Source organism: Aotus nancymaae, unplaced genomic scaffold (genome assembly GCF_030222135.1).
Source record: "Aotus nancymaae isolate 86718 unplaced genomic scaffold, 86718_ANA_hifiasm-v0.15.2.pri h1tg000025l, whole genome shotgun sequence".
In the NCBI taxonomy this organism is placed as follows: Eukaryota; Metazoa; Chordata; class Mammalia; order Primates; family Aotidae; genus Aotus; species Aotus nancymaae.
The window spans coordinates 34,335,737-34,355,158 of NW_026988438.1; the positions used below are offsets into that span (position 1 = coordinate 34,335,737).

At 42.7% G+C, this 19,422-nt stretch overlaps 1 long non-coding RNA gene across 2 annotated transcripts; it reads left to right on the top strand.

Annotated features, from left to right (window-relative positions):
• Positions 1 to 1,230: 1,230 nt before the first annotated feature.
• LOC105714012 (uncharacterized) lies at positions 1,231 to 18,732 on the top strand. 2 transcript variants are annotated; one of them, XR_001106719.2, is made up of 5 exons: positions 1,231 to 1,449; positions 10,523 to 10,698; positions 13,773 to 13,933; positions 14,818 to 16,863; positions 16,985 to 18,732. It is a non-coding gene; the product is annotated as an uncharacterized LOC105714012 (long non-coding RNA). The 2 variants fall into 2 exon arrangements; XR_001106720.2 differs by lacking the exon at positions 10,523 to 10,698.
• The last annotated feature ends 690 nt before the right edge of the window (positions 18,733 to 19,422 follow it).

Genomic DNA, 19,422 nt, shown 5'->3' on the forward strand with positions numbered 1-19,422 from the left:
GATTCTAAAATTAAAAAGAAGCTAAGATGGAAATGAAAAGTGAAATGGCATGAAAAGAAATGGGTAGTTGAAAGTTCTGGATCATGGAATCATTTCCTGTGGTGGTGGTGAGCACAAACTTAGATTTTAACTTTCCCTCCTAGTGTATGTTTTTAAGACATGATTGTCAATAGGGCAGATAAATCCCATGGAGTGGTTTCCGAAGGAGGCCAATGATGAACTTGTTTACAAACTAATTGGTCAGGGCTCTGACTTTAGCCTTTAAGTTCTCAGCTACTGCTGACAACTTTGGCCTAATTTTGGGAAGAGATTATATTTGGCTGGGTTGCTGAGCTCTTTCTCAGAACCTCTTCTCAGGACAGTTGCCAAGTGCTCTTTTTGAAACTGTGTTCCGAAATCTGAGGAAAGTTGTTTTGGGTCATCGCCTGAGGCCTGATGCCCCAATTGGAGACACACGTGTTAGTCTTTATATTCCATTAGAATTGAAAGCAGATATCATCAACCGTCTCTGGCAGCAACCAATAACTAGAAAGGTTCTCTGAACCTTACCAGTTGCCTGATGAGAAGCAAGGAATTTTACCTCTCTATTGTTGTAGCAATTTCTTAGTTCAACACAGTCCTTCTCAATGCTTTTAAAACCAGCACTCCCTTTGAGAAATCATGAAACATCCCAAACTTAATGTGCTGGAATGACTGGTATACCTCTCTGCACCTTGATTCTATTCTTTGACTTGAATAATTTGGGTAAGTTTCTGTTTCTTGCAGTCACACCTGCCTTAACTAAGCCTCTAGAAATGGGAACATACCTAGAATGGTCTCTAAAACATAACTGAGTTTTAGCCCTCCAAAATGTGAAAAGACATTGTTGCCCTCATAACTTTAATGTTTCTCTAGGAATCATAATGATGATACCAAAATGCAGCCTCTTCTTTCATTTTGTTTTAAAAAACAGTGGCGTTTAATAAGAAGGGAGATAGATCTAGCCAAGGGGTGGGAGGGTGACGCAAGAGGAGTAGGGTGAGGGAAGAAAAGGAGAAAATAACAAGATTGTCCACATTAGCCTTTGCCACTGGCTTTTGAGCTATTCTTAATCCTGTCAGCACAATTAATGAGGGAAAAATAGTTCCCAGAAGAAATGTAGCTGGAGGCACTGACCTGCCCTCCAACCCCCTCACGCCAAGAGGGGCAAAGTCTAGAGAAAGTTTCCCCAGTGAGAGTTACTGGGAAAATGACTCCCTGGTCCTGGGTAAAACTTTCTTTCTTTGTCAACCTCAGGAGCAAGTTAATTTATGGCCAAGTATATACACAGTGCTTCAAATGCAAAGGAAGAATCTCTCTCTTCAAATGGTTTCAGGCTTAGGTGGGGAAGAATCTCTACACCCTAGAAATGAAAGGATGAAAGGACTTTACAAAGCAGCGGTACTCCCGAACGAGCCAGGGGACTTACAGGTAAGCATTTTTGGAAAGTAAATCTTTCAAACTGGAGTAGCTGGGAAAGACTTCAGGAAAAGGTGGATCCTGGTAAATCTTAGAGGAAATATAGCTCCAGGTGGATGAGGACAGGTGGGAAAGAATGCAGATAGAGTATCTTGGGTTGGAAGGGCAGGAACAGAGTGGCCTGATCTGAGGGAAGGCTTTGTATTCCCTCAGTTGCAACAGTTAAAATAGAAAAATATCCTGAGTTTATGTTACCTCCATCTAAATGCCACTTACACCTGAATCCACCCTCCTTAAGCGTGTTAACAGCCAGGTGCAGTGGCTCATGCCTGTTATCCCAGGACTTTGGGAGATCAAGGTGGGAGGATCGCTTGAGCCCAAAAGTTGTAGACCAGCCTGGGCAATATAGTAAGATCCTGTCTCTACAAAAAATAAAAGATTAGCTAGATGTAGTGGCTCCTGCCTGTAGTCGCAGCTATTCAAGAGGCCAAGGCAAGAGGATGACTTTATCCCGGGAGACTGAGGGTGCAGAGAGTCATGATCATGCCGCTGCATTCCAGCCTGAGTGACAAAGCAAGACCCTGTCTCTAAAAAACAAAAATAAAGAAAAATGATTTTCATTACCAGTTTAGTCTGCATAATCTAAGACAATATCCAACTTTATTTCACACATTACAGTTAGGCAGGCTCACCTGGGATTCAGATACTGCATAATTTTTTTTTGGTGAGCTCAGAGATGGGAGAAAGAATGCTAATAAGAAAGCAACCTCTCTTGCTCTCTCTCTTTTTTTTTTTTTGAGATGGAGTCTCGTTCTGTCGCCAGGCTGGGGTGCAGTGGTGCAATTCCGGCTCACTGCAACCATTGCCTCCTGGGTTCAAGCAATTCTTCAGCCTCAGCCTCCAGAGTAGCTGGGACTCCAGGCACGCGCCACCATGCCCAGCTAATTTTTGTATTTTTAGTAGAGACAGGGTTTCACCACGTTGGCCAAGATGGTCTCAATCTCTTGACCTTGTGATCTGCCCACCTCGGCCTCCCAAAGTGCTGGGATTACAGGCATGGGACCCTGCGCTTGGCCACCTATCTCTTATTTTTTAAAAGTAAACCTCAAATCCATATTTCCATAAAATTTTATTTTTCTTTATAATTTACATACCTAGTGTCTAATTTTAGCACCAAAATTTAGGTACCAGTAGCAACGGATAGTGCCTTGCCATAACGCCTCACGTTTTACATTTACGGAGCATTTTTCACATTCATTACCTTATTTGGGCAATCTGTTCCTAGTTTTTATTCTTGCTGCTAAGGGTTTTCTAAAATGTCACAGAATAATAGGAGACTCCAAATTCAAGGCCAGGTCTCCTGACTCCCAGTCTAAGCCCTTCCCAAACCTGGGCCACACCACCTGTTTCAGTGGAGGTGTCTATTATGTAGGCCCAGATACAAACACAGCGATCCTGGCTGTGGATGAGGGCACAGCAAACCAGCCACTCTCACTCACTGTGGTGGGAGCACAAATGGTTACGCATCCCTTGGAAAAAGCAATTTGGCAAAATGTATTGAGAACCTTAATACTATTTCTCCACTTTGACCTAGTAATTCTGCTTTAGGAATCTATCCTAAGTGATTAATGTGATATGTGGCCAAAGGTTTACATAGAAATATGTTTACGGGAATGCTACTTATAATTCCAACAATAAAAGGTTAGTTAAGAACATGATGGTGCTGGGGGTGATGGCTCATGCCTGTAATCCCAGTACTTTGGGAGGCTGAAACCAGTGGATTTCTTGAGCCCAGGAGTTTGAGACCAGCCTGGACAATGTGGCAAAACCCTGTCGCTACCAAAAAATACAAATATTAACTGGCGTGGTGGTGCACACGTGTGGTCTCAGCTACTCAGCAGGCTGAGGTGAGAGGATCACCTCAAGGGTGTAGTGAGCCATAATCATGCCACTGCACTCCAGCTTCGGCGACAGAGTGAGACCCTGTCTCAAAAAAAATTATGGAAATAATGTGAAAATATATATTATACGAGATCAAATGAAAAAAGTCATCATCATCCAAATAGAACAGCAGAGAAACAAGATGTATACCAAAATGTTAACAACTTAACTGTGAGTAATGAGATTACAAAAACTTAACTGTGAGTAATGAGATTACAAATAAAATTTTTTAGATTTAATACCCATTTCCCATGTTTCCTATAAAAAGGATGTAGTAATTTTATAATCAGAAAAAAAGATTCTATATAAAAATTTTTAAATTGTAAAAGCAGCCAGTGAGAATAAACACTAAAAATAAAGAATGCTTTGGGGATTAAAAATGGTCATTTTACCTAGATTGGTTCATAAACTATATGACTCATGTTCAGGAGAAACTAACAAACAAAAATATAGTGCTAATTTGTTACATTTCAAAGGGGAAGGTTAAGGATGTATGATTTAAAGATGAAAACCATAATTGCAGTAGAGGACGTGGCAACTATTTCAAGCTTGCAAAGTTTGACTAGGTAGTGGAATCACTTTCATGACCTAAGAAAGCGATGCTGAATGTGTAGGGGTGAGGCTCTAGAAAGCCTCACTGGGAGAAGCTCTTCTATCCCTGCACCATGTGGTCAGCTGGTTTCTTCCTCTGTGGTCTTTGGCCCTGGCTTGTTTTGCGTGATAAAAAGGAAGAGTCATCAGAGAGCTACATACATAGCAAACACAACCTCAGAGATGTCTGGGAGCTTTCTGGGTGGGAGAGAAAGACGTGGCAAAAGCAGCCGAAGGATTCAGGGTTAACACTTCGCCTTTTGAAGAGACTTCAGTTCTTGGAGGGGTTCCAGTCTGAATTTGGGGAATTCATCAACAGGAAAACAAATAGCTGGCAGGATCTCTATTTACTCTGCCCTTCTCAAGGTTGCAACATAAATCTCCCAACTTGGAAAGCATTAAGGCCGAGGAGACATTTTGTGAGTTCAGGGCCTCTCCTCCAGTCTGCACGAACCACGTCTACCCTCATTTCGGGAAAACACTGGCCCCAGCCCTCAAGGTGCTGCCGGACACAGTACTGACACTGTTTGACTTGCTCAGGGCAGACTGGGGAAATGAGAGCTGGAAAACTTGAGTTCTCCAAGTGAGAGCTGTTAGTCTGCTTTGGAAAAAACCCACTTATGCCAGGGGAATGAAAGCCCTGAGAAGTTCTCACTGGGTGAGTTTATAGCAGGCTTGCCATGAAAAATACCCAGTGGTTTTTTGATGGTGTCTGAATTGTAATATGGCTAGATCAATTCTGGAAGCAACCTTCTTCAACACCATTGGAATATGTATGCTCCCACTCCCAATGTTTCCAATTAGCAGAGAAGCTAATGCTGGAAACTACTACATCTAATCCAGAAAAACTGTCAATGTAACATTATAAAAATTGAATATGTGTCAGAAGTGGATTCAGATTCTTTAGGTTAATATTATTTTTGCAATTAAGTGAGGAACTGACACTAATTTACTTGCACTGTGTGATTAGGTTAATTTGCTCCTGAGTAATCTTGCATTTTAAAAATTAAAAATGGTAGCTGTATCTTCTTATTATCAATCAAGCAGTAGCACTACAGAAACATTGTAATATTGTACTCACTTGTGCTCTTATAGGCAGTCAAATAAACACTAAAAATGACAAATTACCATGCTCTGATAGATCTTCATGTTTAAGTACCTACAAATAACTGTCCATTGGTGAATGGTTAAGCTTAATCAATAATTTTTCCTATAAGCAAGATAATCTCTTTCATAAATAGAAATCTACAAATAATACTTAGAGCAGTTTAACTCTTAGATATAATAATGCCACAGTATGTAGAAAACAAAATAGGCTTACAGATATAAAGCTAAATAGTTTATCCTTTCTTGGACCTTCACAAATTAAGTGTGCTCTATCTATGGCTCTATAAATTGTTTAAATCCTTTAATGATGCAAATGTTCTGATAATGTTCTTATACTTGCTGGAACTATGGTTCTGTTAATATTTTGAAAATTACTTTAATTAACCTTATTTCATTTTGTAGTAGTTATAGAACACTTTTATATTTTTTAACTGTGCATTAATTTGTTTCATCATTAACCTTGGAGTTTACCCTTGGTAATTATGGTAATTCATAATTTGGGTCGTGTCAAATGCTAGTACATTCAAACAATACATATTGTGGGAACCATCAATAGCTTTGGTAGTCAGGATTCTTTAGTTTGCAGAGGACCGAAAAAAAGCTTAGCAGGCTGGAGGTAGAGGGGCAGGGTTCTGCAGAAGATTCTCAGGAATGGCTTTTATTTGGCCAAGGATTCTGGTGGAGGAAGGGGGATGCTGAATGGCCTCCGTCAGGCAGTCACCTGACCCTCCCTAACTACTCCACCTGAAATCAGAGAGGGAGGAATCTGTGATAGATGAAGAAGGGGAGAGAACGAATAACCCTAAACAGTGTGCACTATAATAGTTAATCATATTGATAGTGTGCGCTCTCTCTCTCTCTGTGTCTCTGTATCTCTGTATGTCTCTATGTCTCTCTGTGCCTCTCTGTCTCTCTCTCTGTCTCTCCTCTCACTGTGTCTCTCCCTCCCCCCAACCCCTCTCTCCAGGCTGCCAAAGACTGCTACCAAATGCAACTGAGTACTGCGTTTTTCATCTGCATCCCCAATTTGTCACTCAAAAATCCTGGTCTCAATCCTCCCTGGTTTTTCTAGAAACACCACTAGTATCCAATTCAGCAGGTCCCCATCATGGGCAGTGCGGGGGCGCCAGGCGTGGGCAACGCTCGGGTGAGAGGCTCACAGCAGGGCAGGCGCCCCTTCCCTCTGAAAGCGCCGCGGCGGGCCAGCAGGGGGCGAGGTTCATTTCCGCACGGGAGACCCAGCCGGAATCACAAATGCCGCGAATGACACACTCCTTTCCTGATCTGGCCTGGAGTCTGTGTCATTAAAATTCTCACTTCTGCTTTTTCCCTATATTAACACTATCTTCCGTTTGAGCACATCACATTCAGTGACAGAAAATGGGATCCCATGAACCACTGGAGGTGGACTTAAAATAGCTTAAGTACGGTATTTCATCCATGTTAGCGACATCACTCCAAGAAGCAGTGCTTTCAAAGAGCAGAATTCCTCATATTCACTCTTCGGATACCCAGCAGTTTTCAAGGTCTCAGTCCATACTCAGCCTTTTTCTTGGAGGAAGGTGCTCATCTTCCCACACACTACACGGGCCAGGGAAGGTTGTGACAGGTGGCACAGGGCCATGTGAAGCCCCCCGTCCTCCTAGTGGGGCATCTTACATGTTGCTGTCACCGCCGAGTCGGCATATCTGTGTATAGCTGCCCAGCGGAGTGCAGGGAAGGTGTTTTGTGGGAAGGAAGACTCCTGCGTGGGTAAGAGTTAGGGCGAAGTCCCTCCTGGTTCCAGGTAACTTAGCTCGCACCAGCAGTATGAGTGTTGGGAGACAGGGGCTCCCGCGGGTGTAGGAGGGACGCCACAGAACCACAGGCGTTTCTCAGGTCGGGGGAAAGACCTTAGAGATCAGTTGGCTCAATGTCTTCTTTTCCTGGTGCCCAGGGAAATTGTGAACAAATTCACTAGGGCAGAATGGGGCTATCTTGTGAGTATTTACTGGTGGGCAAATGGAAACCTTTGTAGAAGCTATTATCTTTCCTTGTGTATTATGTATCGAAAGCTAACTGTTTAACAAGCAACCCCGTGTAACAGTGGCTTAACACAAAACAAGTTAATTCTTGCTGGTGGAACCACTGAAAATCAATGCTTCTTGGGCAGCTTCCATGCAGTGATTCAGGGACGCAAGCACCTTCCATTCTGTGGCCCCACCGTCCCCAGGGGCCTTAATGTTTGCTGCTGAATACTCTGCGTCTGGCTGAGACAGGTAGAGAGGGAGAGTGAAGAACTGTGCAGGAGACGGGCAGGTCTGGAAGTGGGGCGCCTCACTGAGACTCACATTCTACTGACTAGACGCCACTCACAGGGCCATACCTTCCCGCAAGGAAAGCTGGGAAATGTAGTCCAGCTGTGTGCACAGGAAGAAGATGGGATGGCTTAGGGCAAGCACACAGCAGTGTCGCCCCATCTATCTTCAAACAAAACAGTCTTTGAATTCTTTTGGGTTATTTACACTGGATAGCAGAAGGCACATGATCTTTGCAGGTGGACAGTTTGGATAGTGGCTCTGTGTAATCTTGGTCAAAGAATTAACCTTTAGCCTCAGTTTGCTCAGCTGGGAAATGGGGCTATCTTGTGACTATTACCTGAGATAACGAATGTAACTTGTCTGTGTTACCACGTGGTCTCGCGTACCTGTTTGTAGAAACCAATGGGACTGGGGGTATTGTTGGGGGAGGAGGAAACAGACTTCCTGTGTCCCATTTGCCCAACCCTGGATGCCGGCACTGCCAGCACAGCTCCGTTAGATGCCAAGAGTGGTGGAACTTTCTTCTGTCGCTTGCTAAATTTCAGTGTATTTCATTCTAATCAATATGGGGCTTTGGAAGGAAAAAAAACCATCCCCCAAACCCATAAGCAACCATTTTATTTGATTCATAAAAATTCAGTGCCTGAGAAGGCAGTTCCAGCAACAGAGTTTTGATCCTTCTTGCTCAGGCTGAGATGGTCACATCTAGAAAGCAGTGATTTTACTGTTTGCTTCTGAAAAAAAAAAAAAATTCTGAAGGGCAGTGAAAAGAGAAATAATCTAAGCGGAAGCATCACTTTTCACTGACAGATGTTGATGCTCTAAGTCTAAATCTGGCTCACAAGAGTAAAGAGAACTGCTTTCTCATCATGGGTGCGACCCTGCAGGGTGAGATGTGGCTCAGGTATAATGGTGTGCCCAGGGCCTGGCACATGAGTATTGGCACATTAAGGGCTTCGATAAATATTTGCTGATTGAATTAATAGATGAATGAGGACAGTTACACAAGTAATAACAATGAAAGAAATTTTTTGGCCTGAAACATCACAACTTTTTTGAGGTGGGGAGGCAGTGGAATCCTTCATTTTAGTTTTTGAATTCCCTGAATGGCTTCTTCAATCATAAAATTGAAAATCTGATAACAACACACACACACACGCTCACACACAGGCTCACACACAACTCACACACATGCTGACATTCTACAGGAAAGTAAAATAAAGAGGAAGCCCAATTGTGTCTTTTTAGGGCATTGTCCTTTAAAATAACCTTTCAAGCCCAGCTAGTTAAGCTTAGTGGTGATAAGATATTGAAAGTAATAAATAAATCCATATCCGGAGCTCAGAAGGTTAACAGTTTTTTCAAGAAATTGTTGTTCAAATCCAAGGGTAAAATGGCGCCTGAAATTACAAAATGTGGTCCTGTAGTGCCCTCTGGTGTCTTTTGCGTGGAATTGTCAAAGTCTGTCACTGAGCCCAGCTCTAGTCATTAGCATCATCTTGATTTATTTATGAGTCCGGGACTCTGGGGCCCTGGCTTATCTGGAGAGGGAGTAGGGGATGCAAGAAGCTGAGATTCCTTTTTTTCCAGGCCCTTTTTCAAATGGGTTACCAGCACAAAGTCAAAATAATTTGTATATGAACCCTGGTAGAAGATTTAAAAATTGAAAACAATCGTTATCTTGAAAAGAAGCCTTTTACCTCCAAAAAGGCTTTTTTTCCAGAAGTCATATTATTATGCAGTTTCTTTGGTCCATGAAGATGTTCTTTGCAAATCAGTTACCGAACAGTCTTTAAATTCAGAAATTATCACATCATTTAATAATTGAACCATTCTTTAATTTTTTTGATACCCATTCAGTTAAATAAAAGACATGCAGAGCTAGTCTATGAGATAGAAAAAAGATTATGAATAAAATTAAAATATTCCAAAAGAGAGTATTTTTATGTACAAAAAGTGTTGCTGATATTTATTTCATAAGGATATTCATATTTTGAGGAAAGGGAAGTCAAATTATACATATTTGGCAAGTGAAAATAGTGAAAGGCAATCACTGAGAATTTTAGATTGTTAATATTTATTGATGAATCTGGCTTAACTCTAAATGCTGCAGACAAAATGGTAAAATGCTGTGAAAAAAGAAGGGTCTTCTTTCACCCCTTCCATGAAGATGAAAGTCAATTTAATTTGATTTGTAGGTATTTAAATGGGTGGCTCCAAGCACCACAGACTGGGCTTAGGCCTGGCCTGGGTGGAATCCCTGACCCTCAGGAGCTCCAAGCCCAGGAGGGGGACACGCTTGCAACACCTGCTATTTTCAGTCCAGGGGATGCAGGCTGCACTGGAAAGAGAGCATGCAAGAAGGATCCTGTGAGGTTGGGGGAATCAGGGGAGGCCTCCCTGGAGGACGTGACTTTGGAAGATAGGAGTCAGCCAGGTGAGCAAGAGGGGTGGGGCATCACAGAAACAGGTGAGGCCAGCAGAGCGCTGCTTTGGAGCAGGGATGTGGAGGGGAGGAGAGGTCAACCTAGAGAGGTCCTCAGCATGCTATGCTAAGCAGAGCAGTTTTGTAACAAAAGCCTGGAGTACTCATCAGGATTTAGGCCAGAGAGAGACACGTGCAGCCCAGTAGCCCACAGAGCATGGGCTGGAGGGAGGCCAGTTGAGGTTGACCACAGATTCTCAGTGGAAGGACAGTGCATGTCTCAAATTCTCCTAGCTTTGTGACAACAGTCACCAACATTTATGGAGACCTTTGCAGGCAGGAGCGTAGAGCAGAGAAGAGACTGGAGCTTTGGTGCTTGGCAAGACCTCCCTGAAACCCTGGCTTGGCCACTGCCAACCTTAGGTGGGTTTCCTGACCTCTTGAAGCCTCAGTGTTTTCCCTGGTGAACAGGGCATGACAATATCACCTTCCAGGATTGGAGAAAGTGTATAGGATGTGATTGGCAGAGGGGCTGGCACATTGCAGGTACCCTGTAAATGATACGTGACTTTTATTAAAGGGAAAATGATTCACATCATAAAAGCTCCAGACCAAGCCAGGCCCCTGCATATAATCTCATGGCAACGCAAAACCATCTTATAGTGCCTGGTTATGTATATTTTTATATGATTATATGATTAATGTCTGCTCCTCCTTCTAGCCTGTCAGTTCCACAAGGGCAGGACTGTGACCCGCTGATAGCCATGTGAGCCTTTCACCATGGTTCATGTGCATGGAAGGTGCTAGAAAATAGCCATCAAATGAAGGACAAGGAGAATGGCTGGGGACAGCTCTGCCAACGTCTTCTTGCTTTAGTGACAACAAAACTAAAAAATGGTAAGGGAGCCCTCCATTCAGTATTTCCCATAACACTGTGATTCTGGGGCTGAAAACTTGTTTTGAAATGTACAGTTGAATTAGAGGCATTAGTGTCCTCATTCTAGTCAGGTGGGCGGACAGAGTAGTGGTTGAGGGAACTGGCCTCGGAGTCAGAAAAACCTGGATTACAGTTCCAGCTTCATCACCAATTCCTCTGTTTGCTCATCTGCAAAATAGAGATGAGATGCTTTGTTGGCAGAGTCCTTCTGAGGACGAAACAAGACAACCCACAGTTACATACAGTTGTATGTAACTAATTAGTTAATACTATGTGCTGTTTTCAGGTTTTAGCATTGTTTGAATATATATGTGTGTGTATGTGTTTCTGTACTTTTTGGAAGTAAATTAATTCATTCCTCTTTATATATAAATATAAAAATATTCATTTTTATACAAATATGAAAACAATGAGAGACTGGATGAGTTGACTTCATTCCTAGGCCAACCTCGTGTTGGGTGCTGGGACTAAAATCCTGGTCTCTGGAGGGTTTTAGGAGTAATGTTTGGTGTCGTTTAATTCTTTGTAGGAAGTCTTCCTGTGGTTGGTTTGTTCCTTCCTCCCCCCACTCATCAGCATGGGTTGAGGGCTCACTGCCTGCAGGCAGAGGGCGCTCTGAAGGAGTTGGGCACAGGCAGAGCTTCTCAGAGGGGTGTGGGTATCAACCCTATGGTGTTTTGGAAATTAGGACTGATGCTTTGGTCATGACAAAATGGAGTAGGCAATGAAGCTATTCTGTGGACAGAGGTCAGTGTTGCTGGAGATCCCAGAATCCCTCAGAGTAACGCCTGGAGTCACGTCACTGTGCTCCTCTTCACATTGTACTCTCATAGCCAAAGACGGTCCAGCCTCCTGCACGGCTGTCCGATGTCCCACCAGACAGTCACTGATACGTGAGGAACCTGGTTATAATTATCTAAGCCTAGTTCCTGAGTCTGTTTTATAATTAAACAGAAAGGCACATATATGTGCGTTTACATGTTTTATTTTATGTTCATAGAAATATGTAAATGCTTAGTTTTTGGCTCTGAATTTTCCACCATGCAAATCAAGAGATTGTACTTCACTGTGTTCAGGGTTTAAGAGTTTTTCTTCTGTATGGGATGAATGTCACCCGTGGTATCTGAGTCACCTGCACAGCATGCTCTGTGGGACCACACTGTAGGGCCCCTGCAGCACCCGTGGGGTTCCACGCAGGGGGCAAGTGCTGACCGTGGCTGTATGCCTTCTGGTAGTCAGCTGGAACATTTACTTGTTGAAATATGTATATATTTTTAATCACAAATTACTTTTGTTTTTCCTTTCAGTTACAGATAGGGCATTGTATTGATTTTGTTGTCATTGTTGAAATTAAGTGCTTAGGTAGATTATCTTATTTTCATTTCTGGGAAGAAAAAAGAGGCATTACAGAATATCTGCTATAAGAAGAGGCTGGAGGGTAAGGCTTAGGGACCGCTGATCTAGGGGAGAGAGACAGGAAAACAGATGGAGAGATGGGTTGGAGGGCCCCTGGCTGCATGGGACTGGAAGCAGAGACCTTGAATACAAATAGATTAAAGCACATTTAATTTATTATTTTATTTTATTTTTTGAGACAGGATCTTGTGGTGTCACTCAGGCTGGCATAAAGTGGCATGATCTCAGCTCACTATAACCTTCACCACCTGGGCTCAAAAGATTCTCCTATCTCAGCCTCCCTAGTAGCTGGGGACTGTAAGCACATACTGTGATGCCTGGCTAATTTTTACTTTTTTTTTTTTTTTTATTTCATCATGTTGCCCAGGCTAGTCTCAAACTCCTGAGCTTGAGTGATCCTCCCTCCTTGGCCCCACAAAGTGCTGGGATTATAGGCATGAGCCTCCATGCCCAGCCAAAAGCATATTTAATTTAAAATGCTATTAGCATACATATTAACTGGAAAGAAAAATATCATAAGCATTGAAACCAAAATGTCTTCCAGCTTGCATCAGGAAGTGGAAAGAGTTGTATGTTCTGAACTTGACAGTTCCTTAACTTCTGCCCTGACTCTGAACCAGAGCTTCCACACCTGTAAAATCACTGGGTTGGGTTCAATCTTCTCTGGTGTCTTTCTTTGCTAAAATTTTATGAGTCATTGGCAGCAGCTGTCTGACAGTAAATCTGTCTCATTTTTCTTATCATGAACTTCATAAAGAGGCATGGATTTTTTAAATGTTATTTTCCAGTAAAAAATTTAAAGACTACTTTTAAAATAAAAATTGGGCAGAAGGTGAAACAAAACCCTATAAATCTATAAATCTGCAAGTTTGCAGAAATTTTACTTAGCGTACAACTGCTAGGTAGAGTTTAATGATGTTTACGTTTCAAATCCATCTCTACCAATCATTAACTGCATGACCTTGCTTAAGTTCTTGTCCCAAAATGGGGAAAATAATTATCCCTACCTCTAGTACTATAAGATTTAAATGAGATAATGCTTCCAAAACACTTAGAATGTACCATGCCATTGAGTTGTGCAAGATGAAAAAGTTCTAGAGATTGAATGTGTAACAATGGGAATATACTTAACACTAGTCAACTGTACACCTAACAACAGTTAAGATGGTACATTTTATGCCATGTGTTTTTTACTACAATTAAAAAAAAAATGGATTGGCCAGGTATGGTGCCTCATGCCTGAAATCCTAGCACTTTGGGAGGCCAAGGCAGAAGGATTGCTTGAGACCAGGAATTGAAGACCAGCCTGGGCAACATAGTGAGACTTCATCTCTACAAAAAATTTAAAAATGATCTGGGCATGGTGGTGCATGCCTGTGGTCCCACCTACTCAGGAGGCTAAGTTAGGAGGATTGCTGAAGCCTGGGAGGTCAAGGCTGCAGTGAGCTGTGATCACACCACTGCACTCCAGCCTGGGTGACAGAGTGAGACCCTGTCTCACAAATAAATAAATAAAATAAAAATAAAAATTGGATTGCAAAATATATATACAAATATACATACTAAGTGCTTAACAAATATACTGCACCTCTTACTATACTACTTATTTTGTTTTCAGGTGAGCTCTCATGCTGCTCATACATTCCACAGACAAGGACCAAGTACTGGGCTGGCTGGGCAAGTCCAGAGAAGAACATCATTGCTGACCTCAAGAAGCTAAGGCCCTAGAAGGGGAGACAGGGGAGTAAACACCTGCCATGGAAGGTGCCAAGTGCTATGGTAGGCATGTCACCGGCAGGATATGAGGATTCACCTTGAACTCCCTGTGTGCTTATTGTGGGGAGAGCCCAAGGTGAAGGGTAAAGACAAAGGGGTGGGGAACTGCCAGAGGAGGCTTCCTGCAGTGCCTGGGGCCTGAGCTGAGGCATGTAGGTCACAGTGGAGCTGGCTAGGCTGAGATGGCACACTCTGGACTCTCTGACTTGATGATTGGAAGATGCTGGTTCTGCATCTGCACCGAGATACTTATGATAAGGGTAAACAAAAATCCCCTAAACAGGGAATCAGGTGGTACCAGGAGTGAAAAGGCCCAACCCTGCTTGCCAGGAAAGACCAAACCTCAATCACTGGAAAACACCACCATTCCTTCCCCTAAAGCCAAAGCTTCTCCATGTGAAGGGGAGGATGGTAAGGCCCCCTGTGTGTGCTACACATGGTCCAGGCAGAGAGTGCTGTGTCCATTGCTCACCCATCCCCTGGGTCTGGCCTTCACAGTGTCTGGGATCTGTTTAAGGGGCAGCCCCATTTACTTGCAGTTCGCCAGTCACACACTGCAGTACAGATCAATTCCCCTCCACCTGCGTGCCACCCACACCAACAGGAGATGAGACGGGAAGTAATGGGCCTTCCTCTCGCCTCCCATATGAGCACTTGAAGTTAATCTGTATCTGGGCCTCGTGACTCAACACATTATTCTGTGCATGTACTTTATTACAGACTAATGGTTCTAATAAAATTAGTGCTATCCCACATTATTGGTTCAAAATTAGAATTACATGAACAAAACAGATACAATCTTACCCAGTCTCTAGGGCTAAACCATGGACCCAACTGCAACATTTCTTCCTTTTTTTTTTTTTTAACCTCTGTAGTTTCATTTTTAGGTTGTCTTCAAGACTTTAAAAGAACAAGACTTATTTCAACTGGATTTTCCTAAAGTTCTTAGGTAGGGTGAGTATCTAATTCAGCACCAAAACTGGGACAATCATGAGTGAAAGGCAGACTATTAATAGTTAGGCCAGGACAATAGCATATGCCAGAGCTGCCATAGGCTAACTGTGACAGGTGGTCACCCTATTTTTAGGGGTAGGCTGACCCTCTTCAATAGTCATGAATTAGTCTTGCTAAGTAATGCTGCTTTTTCTGATTGCTTTTTAAAAAAACAAAACAAAACATTAATTTGGGAACAATTATCTCAACAAATTTGAGAAATTAAAAGGAGAAGCAAAGATATATTTACATCCAGACATATGTGATTGCTTGGGATTTCCTTTGATGTGGAACTTGTAAAGTATAAGGGGAAATCTGGGCTGGCATTTCTTTACCGTATACTTGTGACCTGGATCAAGATATGAAAATGTACGTTGAGTCAGATTTGAGCAAATCGAAACTTCGCCCTTTGGCTTGAAGACAGAATGTACATCAGTAAATCTCAGGCTGTTTTTCCAGGAAACGACCCTTACTTATAAACATCCAGGTGTTATCCAGAGAGCCTGACCTTGACTCCAGGTTGATTCAAGTGAAACTGGCTGTCTAGTATTCCTGCCTTCAACGCTGCCACCTGCCATCCGTTCCGCATTCTTGGCTAGCCAAGGAATGGTCTTCCATATGAAAGCCTGAGATATTCTGCTTTCTGTTTTGCCAGTGATCATGAAACATGTGAACCTGAGGCAAAAAAGTTAAATGCTGTACCTTTGGTCCTTAAAGCAGCTGTTATTTCTCCAAATGTGAGGGCTGCATCTAAAAGCATGCTACAACCCCCTACCATGGCACAGGTTTGTGTGAAGACCCACTGTGATAATATACAGGACAGGGACAGATTTTGCCAACTGTGAAACACCATAACAATATGACTTATTTTTCTTGTTTCAGTGTTTCCTGGATGGAGTTGAAATATTTTGGCAATCACAGATTGAACTGTAGATATCTTGCCCCGTGAATGATGAATTGTGTTTTAACAAGGCGATACTCCACTGAGTTGTAGGTTACATATTTCTCTGTCAGAGCAGCCCACACTGAGCAAGGTAGACAGGGGTCTCGAGTTAGGATGTGTGTGGAGTCCTGGTGAGCTCTAGAGAATAAACAACTGCTAAGAAGGAAGAAAGAGAAGGAGGGAGTGGTAGGAGAACAAGGGAGGTACGAGGAGGGAAGGGAAAAAAGAAAGGAAGAAAAAGAAAAAAGAACAAGAGAAAGAAAGAAAGGAAAGATTCCACAAGAACTCATGATGGTTTCAACAGCACAATTTGCAATTCATCCTAAGTGAGCTGGGGCACCCACCCATCCACGACCATCCAAGGGAAAAATCTTATTAGAATGTGGTCATCTTTCTCCTTAAAATAACAAGACAGAAAATGGCAGGTGAATTGTAATTGCACTCCCACCTTGCAGTGTGTGGATGAGATTTGATTTCTGTCCACCATGTGTGTGGTGGGCCTCGGGCACCCAAGGCTGGCATCCACACTGACATAGACTGAAGACCCCAACAGGAAGATGGCTGAGGATTGAGATGGAGCCGGGAGCCTCAGGATGGAGCTGGGAGCCTCCTGCAAGGAGATGCTGATAAAACAAACCTTCATCAGGGCATCATCTTTTATCAAGATTGTTCTTCCTCCTGTCTCACAACAAGCCTGTCTGTGTTGTGTGTGTGTGCGTGTGTGTGGAAGGGTGGGTGTGTGCTGCCAAGCGGGTGCATGCCTCTGTGTGTGTTTGATGTCTCATCTGGTGTGATTAAGGGAGAAAAGAGGTGGGGGGACTGTTCTTTGTTTATTTTGCAGATAAATCTCATCTTTAATCTGGATGCACAGCAATGTCTCATGCAAAGGAAAGGAAGCCCCCTACACCACCCCGTGACATCCATATAAATCACAGGTTTTATTCTTCTGCTGTGAGGGGGCATTGCAGAATGGAGCAACGTTGCAGACTCTCATTGGGTGATGCTTCATTTACTTGGTGGAAAATCCCCAGGGCCAAAACGTTATTTAAATGTGCTATGAAAATAAATGTGATTTATATATGTGTCGTCTGCTGAGACGTTCTTCTCTGTTACTGCAGGTGCTGTCGTGCATCAGGATTAGCGCCTCAATTTATCGCCAGTTCAAGCTGCACACGTGCTCCATGACAGGGTGTTGTCCGCATCCCCGAAAGTTCCAGGAAGGAGACGGTGTTGACTGAGTGGTGGGCTTTAGATATTCAGCAGTATGGTTGACTTTTATGGGCTGAGAATGTGTGTGCGTGTGAGCGCGTGCGTGCTCGTGCATGCTGGTGTGGAGCCTGGGCCACTGTTTTGTTTGAAAGACGCAGGGAACAGACACTTTGTGCTCATATGCATCAATTTCCAATGGCAGCAGATTGCTGTTTCTGGTTGAAAGAGAAAGAAGAAAGCGAAATCTTCATTTCATCTCAGGACTGGGGCACACATGTTTAGCTCAAAGTGAGTGGCAATCTCTGAAAAGCAGGTTTGGGCTAATGAATGTCAGCAGGCCTTCAATGTAAATGGGATTTGATTAGCAGGAAGGAGTGTGGTTGGGATATTTCCATTACCAAAGAAAGGTACAGAAGGCAAGACTTGTCTTAAGGGGGTGAAGAGGGTCCCTCCAGCTGCCCAAGTAGAGCCTTTTCCAGTGGGCTTTCACAGATGCTCCAAAAACATGGGGCTAACCTTAGCTTCTACCATATGCCACGGGGTGCCAGACCATTGCTCCAGACAAGTAAACTTGAGGTCAGGGGAGGTGGCAGAGCTGTGACCAGACACCATGAACGGAATACTCCACAACACAAAACATGCCACATCAGTCCTCACCGTTGCCTTGCCTCTGTGCCCCTCATTTTAAAGATGACAAAACTGAGGCCCACAGAGGTCAATATTTCACAGTCGAACTCTTCATCCCTGGAGAATACAGGTCTTCTGCTTCTGGAATCCTTCCTCAGGCATTCTTTTAACTGGTAGCATCTCGTGTCTTGCCAGTTTTGTCTTTAGCTTCCCTGCTCTGTTTTTCTTCAAGATTAAGAGTTCTAAATGATATCTAAAGTAGGACCTATCTAGAAAAAAGACCTATATAAAATTCCTTTTAGATTTATGTGGGGAAGCAAACAAAGGAACTTACAGATACACTCTATATTAGGCTGTTATTTGAAATAAACAACAGTAACTCTGTAGCACTAATAGGAAACCTTAAAAAAACCTTTTTATTTTGAAATAATTTCAAATCCACATAAAAATTTCAAAAATAGTGCAAAAAGTTCCTATACATGTTTCATCAGCTTCTTTCAATTTGCTGTGTTTGCTTTATTATTATCTGGGTATGTGTGCCTGTGTGCATGTGTGTGTTATTTTCTGAATGGTTTGGGAGTACACTGTATACATTCTACCCCTTTATCCCTAAATACATCAGTACACATTTCCTAAATTCATTCACACAACCACAGAGCAGTTATCAAATCCAAGAAATTAACATTACGATAGTATTATTATTTAACTTACAGATCTTGTTTGAATTTCAGTAAATGTCCTACTGATGTCCTTTCTAGCAAAAAAGAAAGAAAAAAATTGTTTTCCACTGACTTTGGGGTTATGTGAAATTCATGCCTCGTGTCTCATTTATGGGGACTTACGTGAGAGGGTTGAGTGTGCTAAAATTTTAGGCTGTTAAACTAAAAAACCAAACATTACCTTAAAAATATGTATATGTTATATCTGTAGTATCTTCACCTTGATAATTCTTCTTCGATAATTATAATTAAATGTACATAATGGGAAAATTCAAAACCTTTATATCTGTCAACCAAAAAATAAAACAGATTCTGCATTCCTTGTGCATTTCAATTCAGTGTAAGTCTCCTCAATATCTGCCTGGTCAGGAGCTGTGCCTTTCTATTTGCCTGCTCACGAGATTTCTGAAAGTCTTGATAATGGCTTTAGCTCTGAACCCAGACTGAGTAAAACAAAAGTCCAAGGAGTGTTTTGGCAAAGTGTGGTGAGCAAGGGTGATTAGTCTATAAATGTGTTTCAGCATTGCTCAGTTCCTGGAGAAGTGTGGTGCTGGATGTGCCCCTCATTATAGCTGCAAGGAGGTCATCGGCTCCTGTGATCACATTGTGTGTCCCAGGACCCAGGGAGAGGCTAGTCACGAAATGAGAAGACAACATTGCTGGAGGAGTTGGTGTTTTCCACCGAGGAGGGTTAGTGAAACACCTTTATAATTCTGGTGTTGACAGACGGGACTAACGTGGGTTTTATAGGCTATCAACTGAGTTATATCAGGCTTCTCCTGTGGGTAGCAGTTGTTTCAGCCGACATGATTTGACCTGTAGTTTATCCAAATCGGTGTAATAATAAGCTAGGTTATAAGGGCATTTACTTTGCCATATATGCTCAAATACAGTAAAGTTGTTATAAAACCAAGCAAATAAGGGCTTCTGTTTCTCCTGCTGGAGCACAGTGAGAGTGTGAGAGTAATCGACTTGTTCCCCTCCAAGACATATCCATCCAG